The sequence below is a fragment of the Equus asinus genome, chromosome 13 (genome assembly GCF_041296235.1).
Source record: "Equus asinus isolate D_3611 breed Donkey chromosome 13, EquAss-T2T_v2, whole genome shotgun sequence".
Taxonomy (NCBI): Eukaryota; Metazoa; Chordata; class Mammalia; order Perissodactyla; family Equidae; genus Equus; species Equus asinus.
The window spans coordinates 3223492-3229867 of NC_091802.1; the positions used below are offsets into that span (position 1 = coordinate 3223492).

The 6376-nt window shown below is 45.5% G+C and overlaps 1 non-coding gene across 1 annotated transcript; it reads left to right on the forward strand.

Annotated features, from left to right (window-relative positions):
• The first annotated feature begins 4860 nt into the window (after positions 1-4860).
• On the forward strand, positions 4861-4932 carry TRNAW-CCA (transfer RNA tryptophan (anticodon CCA)). Its single transcript has one exon. It is a non-coding gene; the product is annotated as a tRNA-Trp (tRNA).
• Positions 4933-6376: the final 1444 nt, after the last annotated feature.

A 6376-nucleotide genomic window follows, 5' to 3' on the forward strand; every position in this document is an offset into this window, starting at 1 on the left:
TAACCAAGGAGGTGAAGGACTTATACAATGAAAACTACAAGACGTTACTGAGAGAAATTGATAACGACATAAAGAGATGGAAAGAGATTCCATGCTCATGGATTGTAAGAATAAACATAGTTAAAATGTCTATACTACCCAAAGCAATCTACAGATTCAATGCAATCCCTATCAGAATTCCAATGACATTCTTCACAGAAATAGAGCAAAGAATACTAAAATTCACATGGGGCAACCAAAGACCCTGAATTGCTAAGGCAATCCTGAGAAAAAAGAACAAAGCTGGAGGCATCACAATCTCTGACTTCAAAATGTACTACAAAGCCATAGTGATCAAAATGGCATGGTACTGGTATAAAACAGGCACACAGATCAATGGAGCAGAACTGAAAGCCCAGAAACAAAATCACACATCTACAGACAGTTAATCTTTGACAAAGGTGCCAAGAACATACAATGGAGAAAAGATAGTCTCTTCAATAAATGGTTTTTGGAAAACTGGACAGCCACTTGCAAAAGAATGAAGATAGACCATTATCTCATGCTATACACAAAAATAAACCCAAAATGGATCAAAGACTTGAAGATATGTCCTGAAACTATAAACCTCCTGGAAGATGTCGGTAGCACACTCTTTGACATTGAATTAAAAAAGATCTTTTCAAATACCATGTCCTCTCAGACATGGGAAACAAAAAATAAACAAGTGGGACTTCATCAGACAAAAGAGCTTCTGCAAGGCAAAAGAAACTAGGATCAAAACCAAAAGACAACCCACCAACTGGGAGAAAATATTTGCAAATCATATATCTGACAAGGGGTTAATCTCCATAGTATATAAAGAACTCACACAACTGAACAATAAGAAAGCAAACAATCCGATCAAAAAGTGGGCAGAGGAGATAAACAGACATTTTTCCAAAGAAGATATACAGATGGCCAATAAACACATGAAAAGATGTTCAATATCACTAATCATCAGGGAAATGCAAATCAAAACTACACTAAGATACCACCTTACGCCTGTTCAAATGACTATAATCACTAAGACTAAAAATAATAAATGTTGGAGAGAGTGTGGAGAGAAGGGAACCCACATACACTGCTGGTGGGAATGCAAACTGGTGCAGCCACTATGGAAAACAGTCTGGAGATTCCTCAAAAAACTAAAAATAGAACTATCATACGACCCAGCTATCCCACTACTGGCTATCTACCCAAACAATTTGAAACCAACAATCCAAAGTAGCATATGCACCCCTATGTTCATTGCAGCACTATTCACAATAGCCAAGACATGGAAGTAACCCAAGTGCCCATTGACCAATGATTGGATAAAGAAGATGTGATATACATATACAATGGAATACTACTCAATTGAAAAAAAGACAAATTCATCCCATTTGCAATAACATGGAAGGACCTGGAGGGAATTATGCTAAGTTAAATAAGCCAGTCTGTGAAAGACAAACACCAGATGATTTCACTCCTATGTGGAATATAAACAAATACATGGACAAAGAAAACAGCTCAGTGGTTACCAGGGGAAGGGGGTTTGGCGTGGGCACAGGGGATGAAGGGGGCACTTATGTGGTGACAGTCAAGAAATAATGTACAACTGAAATCTCACATTGATGTAAACTACTATGAACTCAATAAAAAAAATTTTTTTTAAAGTTTATTTGCGTTCTCAAAAATTGCAATTTGGGGAGCATAGATTCAGGTAGAAACCCAAATAGTGTCCTGATAAGGAATGAAAGTCAGGAGCTTTTACGGCAAAGAAGGGAGGTTGTATTACAAATAATTTTAATTGCAGTTGGAGGCAGAGAACTGGTCTCAGCTAAAGCTTGAATGGCTACTGAGTCCTTGTTACTGAACCAGGTTCGTTTTCGCCCGCTGCCCAGAAAGACAAACACCGAGACGACGAGATTGCAGCAGAGAGAGGGTTTACTCACGAGGCAGCCACGTGAGGAGGCAAGAGCATGAGCCTCAAACTCGCTTCCCTGAAAAGAGGGACTCAGGGACATTTATGGGGTAGGGGCAAGGTGGTCTGAAACGTGGAGAGAGGTGATGGGAGGTGAGGAGAGGTGAGGTCGTTGATAATCTGCACAAGCGCAGTCAGACTCCATGCCTCTTCATAGGACCCATGTTCACAAAATGGCAGCATGAGCATGATCTGAGGCTGGAGTTTTTAGCCTCTTGACGTCAGGTCGCCTATCACACATCGGCGCGGACCAGTTGATGAGTTGGTGGTCTCAACCGGCCTGAAGTGGACAAGAAGTTCTATTTCCTGAAAAACAGCTCACACACCCATTTCCATGGTGACCCAGGCTCCACGGAGATGTTACCTGTAGGAGCCTAGTGAGAGTCAGAGAGCATATTGCCTCAGCAGCACAGGTAACAGTGGGCGGGTTAAACAGCTAAAAGCCATAATCAGTAACTGCAAAAAGGAAAAAACTTTCGTACCTAGATACTTAGTCATCATTGGCTGTTTGCCAGTTTTATCTTCAGAAAGTCTACAATCCTCAGTCTTTGTGATCAGGATGTCTGTTCTCCTGCTGATGTCTCAGACAATTGCTTGTACAACAACTGCCGTTTTGGTCAGTCCTAAGGTTTGGCCCAGTGCAGGGTTTAAGACAGCAAGGCAGTTTCTCTGGAAAGGCAGGTGTGACTCCATTTTAAAATAGCTCCAACATAGTCAACTTTGGGTAAATGCAGTATTTAAAAAAATAAAAATACAAAATCCATGATGATCAAACTATCAAAATTTTCAATAAGAGGATTGACCCTGCGCAACTGCATGACTGCCTCACTCCAGTCTTTGCCTAGATTCTAACTTTTTAAAATTTTTGCTGAGGAAGATGCACCCTGAGCTAACATCCACTGCCAATCCTCCTCTTTTTGTATGTGAGCTGCTGCCACAGCATGGCCACTGACAGATGAGTCGTGGAGGTCCACACCCGGGAACTGAACCCCAGGCCGCTGAAGTGGAGTGCACTGAACTTAACCACTAGGCCAATGGGGCTGGCCCATCCTAGACTCTAACTTTTAAAAGGACCCTTTAACCATAGGTACACAATCTCCTTAATCCTTTCATCAGATTATATCACCACTCTGTAGTTTAAGGGCGCACCCAAATCATAGAATAAAAATCAATTTTTGGTTCCACATCCCAAGAAGAGGGTCCAGGACATGACAGGTGTATCCACATATCTGAGCAGGGGTTTCAAGAGTGTCTCTGGTCTTCCCTTGGGTGTGAGGCATTCCTTCCGTTGGGTTCTGGACTCTTGACCTCTGTGGGAAAGCCACTGACTCTGTTGGAGGGCTTGGGGGGTGGGGGGGTAGCAGGGGAGGAAGTCTTTGATCGGCCTGAAAGTGAACTGGAACCCCAGCGCTCTAGCTCCTCACTCACTGTCTAGATCTCTGAGAAGCAGTCTGCACACTCCCAGCTCCTGAATTCCTTCCCCCATCGGGGTCCATCCATCCCTGGGCCATCCAAACCAGGAAGGGCTTGACTCCTGTCTCTGGCTGCCTGCAGGTGGAATCGGTAATCCTGTTGTGGGCTGGCTGACTCTCCCCTAGAGGACAGTGATAGAACCTTCTGGTCTCTGCTTCTCTAACAGCCTTGGGGCAGCTGCCTCAGGACTCACAGTTAATCCCAAATGCAGTGAATTCTCACACACGGCCACAAACACAGACATTAACACAACTCCTTTTCTGTTTGACACGTAGAAGTGTTGGTGGTCTCAGCTGCCCCAGAGTAACCAGGGCGGTAGGACAGCTTCACTGAGGGCACCAGACGCTGTCCCTCTTTTCCGCCTTCAAAGACTGGGGCCCATTCTGGATCCTTCCTTCTCTAAACAACATCAGGCCCGTGGGTTTTGCATTTATTAATTAATTGACGCTTCATGTTGTTAGACCAGGATAGTGCTCTTTCTTATTTATAGCTTTTTTATTTAAGAGCTTATTTAATAAAATATTTAATGAAAAGGTTTTATCTTTCTTATTTAATAAAAGGGGAAAAGTCCAAAAGCAGGGACTCCCATGAGGTGGACAATGAGCTGTTTAAAATTATGCTAGGGAAAGAATACTGACTAAAATATACGGGAAACAGAACAAGTGAGGAAATTAACCAAACGTTTCCTACAATATAACCACATCTCAAAAAGGAATTTGAGGAAGGGGAAAGCGAATGTTCTCTTTTGCTCTGGGTGCTGGATACACAGTATTAGCGTTTTGTGAAAATCCGCGGGTAGTTTTCCGCACTCCTGCGATCCGTCAGCTGAAAGTTCCAAGATACACTCGGAATGTGTATGTAGACAGGAAAACTGCGAGAAGAAATACAGCGCATCAAGATATTAGCAGCAGTTCCCTGGAGGGTGGGATTTTCAATGATTCTAACTTTCTTGCAGATACTGCTCAGACTTTCCGCAAAGAGAATGTTTGCTGTCATAGTTTAAAGATAATACAATTGCTGCGTCTTTCCGCCTTGCGTATCAAGCCCGCGGCTCCCCGGCCAGCGGAGTCGCCCTCGCCCCCTTCCTCGCCGGGGAGGGCGCGGGAAGGCCCCGGGGCCAGCGCGGCCCGGCCACCTCTCGGCGCGACCGCCGCCAGCCAGGCCCGGGCCGCCCCTCACGTGCCGCCCGGACGCGGAGGGCCGCCGAGCGTCCCCTGCGGCGCCGCACTCGGAGTCGGAAGCCCCAGGCGCCCGTTTCCCCGAGCCCGGCGGCGGGGCGGCCGCGCCGGCCCCTTTCGGAGGCAGCCGAGCGCCGGCGAGGAGCGCGCCCCGCTCGGGGTCTGCCAGCCGCGGGCCGCGCGCTCAGCGAGGCCTTTAGCGACGCAGAGGCCTTCCATCTCCGGGACCTCGTGGCGCAATGGTAGCGCGTCTGACTCCAGATCAGAAGGTTGCGTGTTCAAGTCACGTCGGGGTCATAGCCGGCTTTTTTTTTTCTTATCTTCGTTCCTCCTTCTCCAACCAGAGAGGAGAGTAACGAGCCGAGAAGAACCCGTTAATGAGAAATTTGGCTTTACACAAGATGCTCGGTCCAACACGACATGTTCTGTTCTTTTTCCTTTCATCGACAATATAGGATCCATAAACATGCGACTGCGAGAGGAAGACGGTCCTTCTGGAGACCGACAGGAGGCGCCACGTCGAGCCTCAGAGTGACCCCGAGGGAGCGGGACTGACCCCGCCTGCGTCCATTTTCGGGTCACCCGCCTCCTTCCGCGTCCCCGCCCGGGCGTCTCCGCAAAGCCACGCCCACACCCCCTCCCCTCCTCCAACTCACTTGGGCCCTCCGAACACCACCCGCCTGAAGATTAAATTAGTCTCTGGAGGAGTCCCATGTCCAGGAGGTGGACTGTCCGTTCCTAGAAGGAATGGTGCCTTTTTGCATATGTCTCCTCCTTTCTCTCTGCCCCAGATGTTCCCTCTGGTGGTCATTCTCTCACCATCTAGATTGTTCCCCAGTCTCAGAAGCTCTATGGATTAGCCGCAGCCATAAGGCCTGGATATTCACGTCAACATTGTCTGTTAATAGCTAAAAATAAAACAAAACCAAAAAACCTCCGCCTGTCCACCAGCAGAGGAATGTATAGAAAAAGAGCAAGCTTCATAAAAATTTTAAAAACAAAAAAATTTAAACACATACTATATATGCTAGTGGATATATACTTAATAGGTACCCATATTAAAACTATGGATGGGAGTTATATACAGCAACTCCAGGATAGTGATTTCCTCTGGGAAATGAGGAGGAAGAAGAGAGACAGCTTTACCTGTTTATTTTTTAAATGAACATCAGCAAAACGTTAATATTTGCTAAATCTGGTTAGAGGGTTCGTGGGACCTAATATTAGGAAACATGACTTTCAGATGAGAATTCACTCTACTTGCAGAGTCCAAAACCTCCACGTCAGGAAATTAATTTATACTCTCCCAGGTTGGTAGGCCCCACAGCATGCTGGCAGAAGTAAAGGTAAATTCTCAGTGAAAGAAATATGCCCTCAACACAGGCCTTCTAGTTTTCCCACCTATAAAATCCCAGTCAAAATGTGCTCATTATATGTTTTAAAAGAAAATAAATTGAGAGAGAAGACCTTATGAGTAAGAACCAGCAAAATCAGATCCACAGACTTCATATTTGGGCATTATCAGAAACAGAATGCCTAATGGATATGCTCAATCTTTTAAAAACAAGAGGGGACTGAAAAATTGACCACAGAACAAGAGACAATAAAAATTGTTACCGCACAAAAATGGAATTCTCCTACCTGGTGCCCATAAACAAGCCAGTTAATTATGGTGTCAGCTTTTGGGAAAAGAGATCAGCTTTATTTTGTGAGACGGATCTTCAGGGAGGCAGGAGGCGTG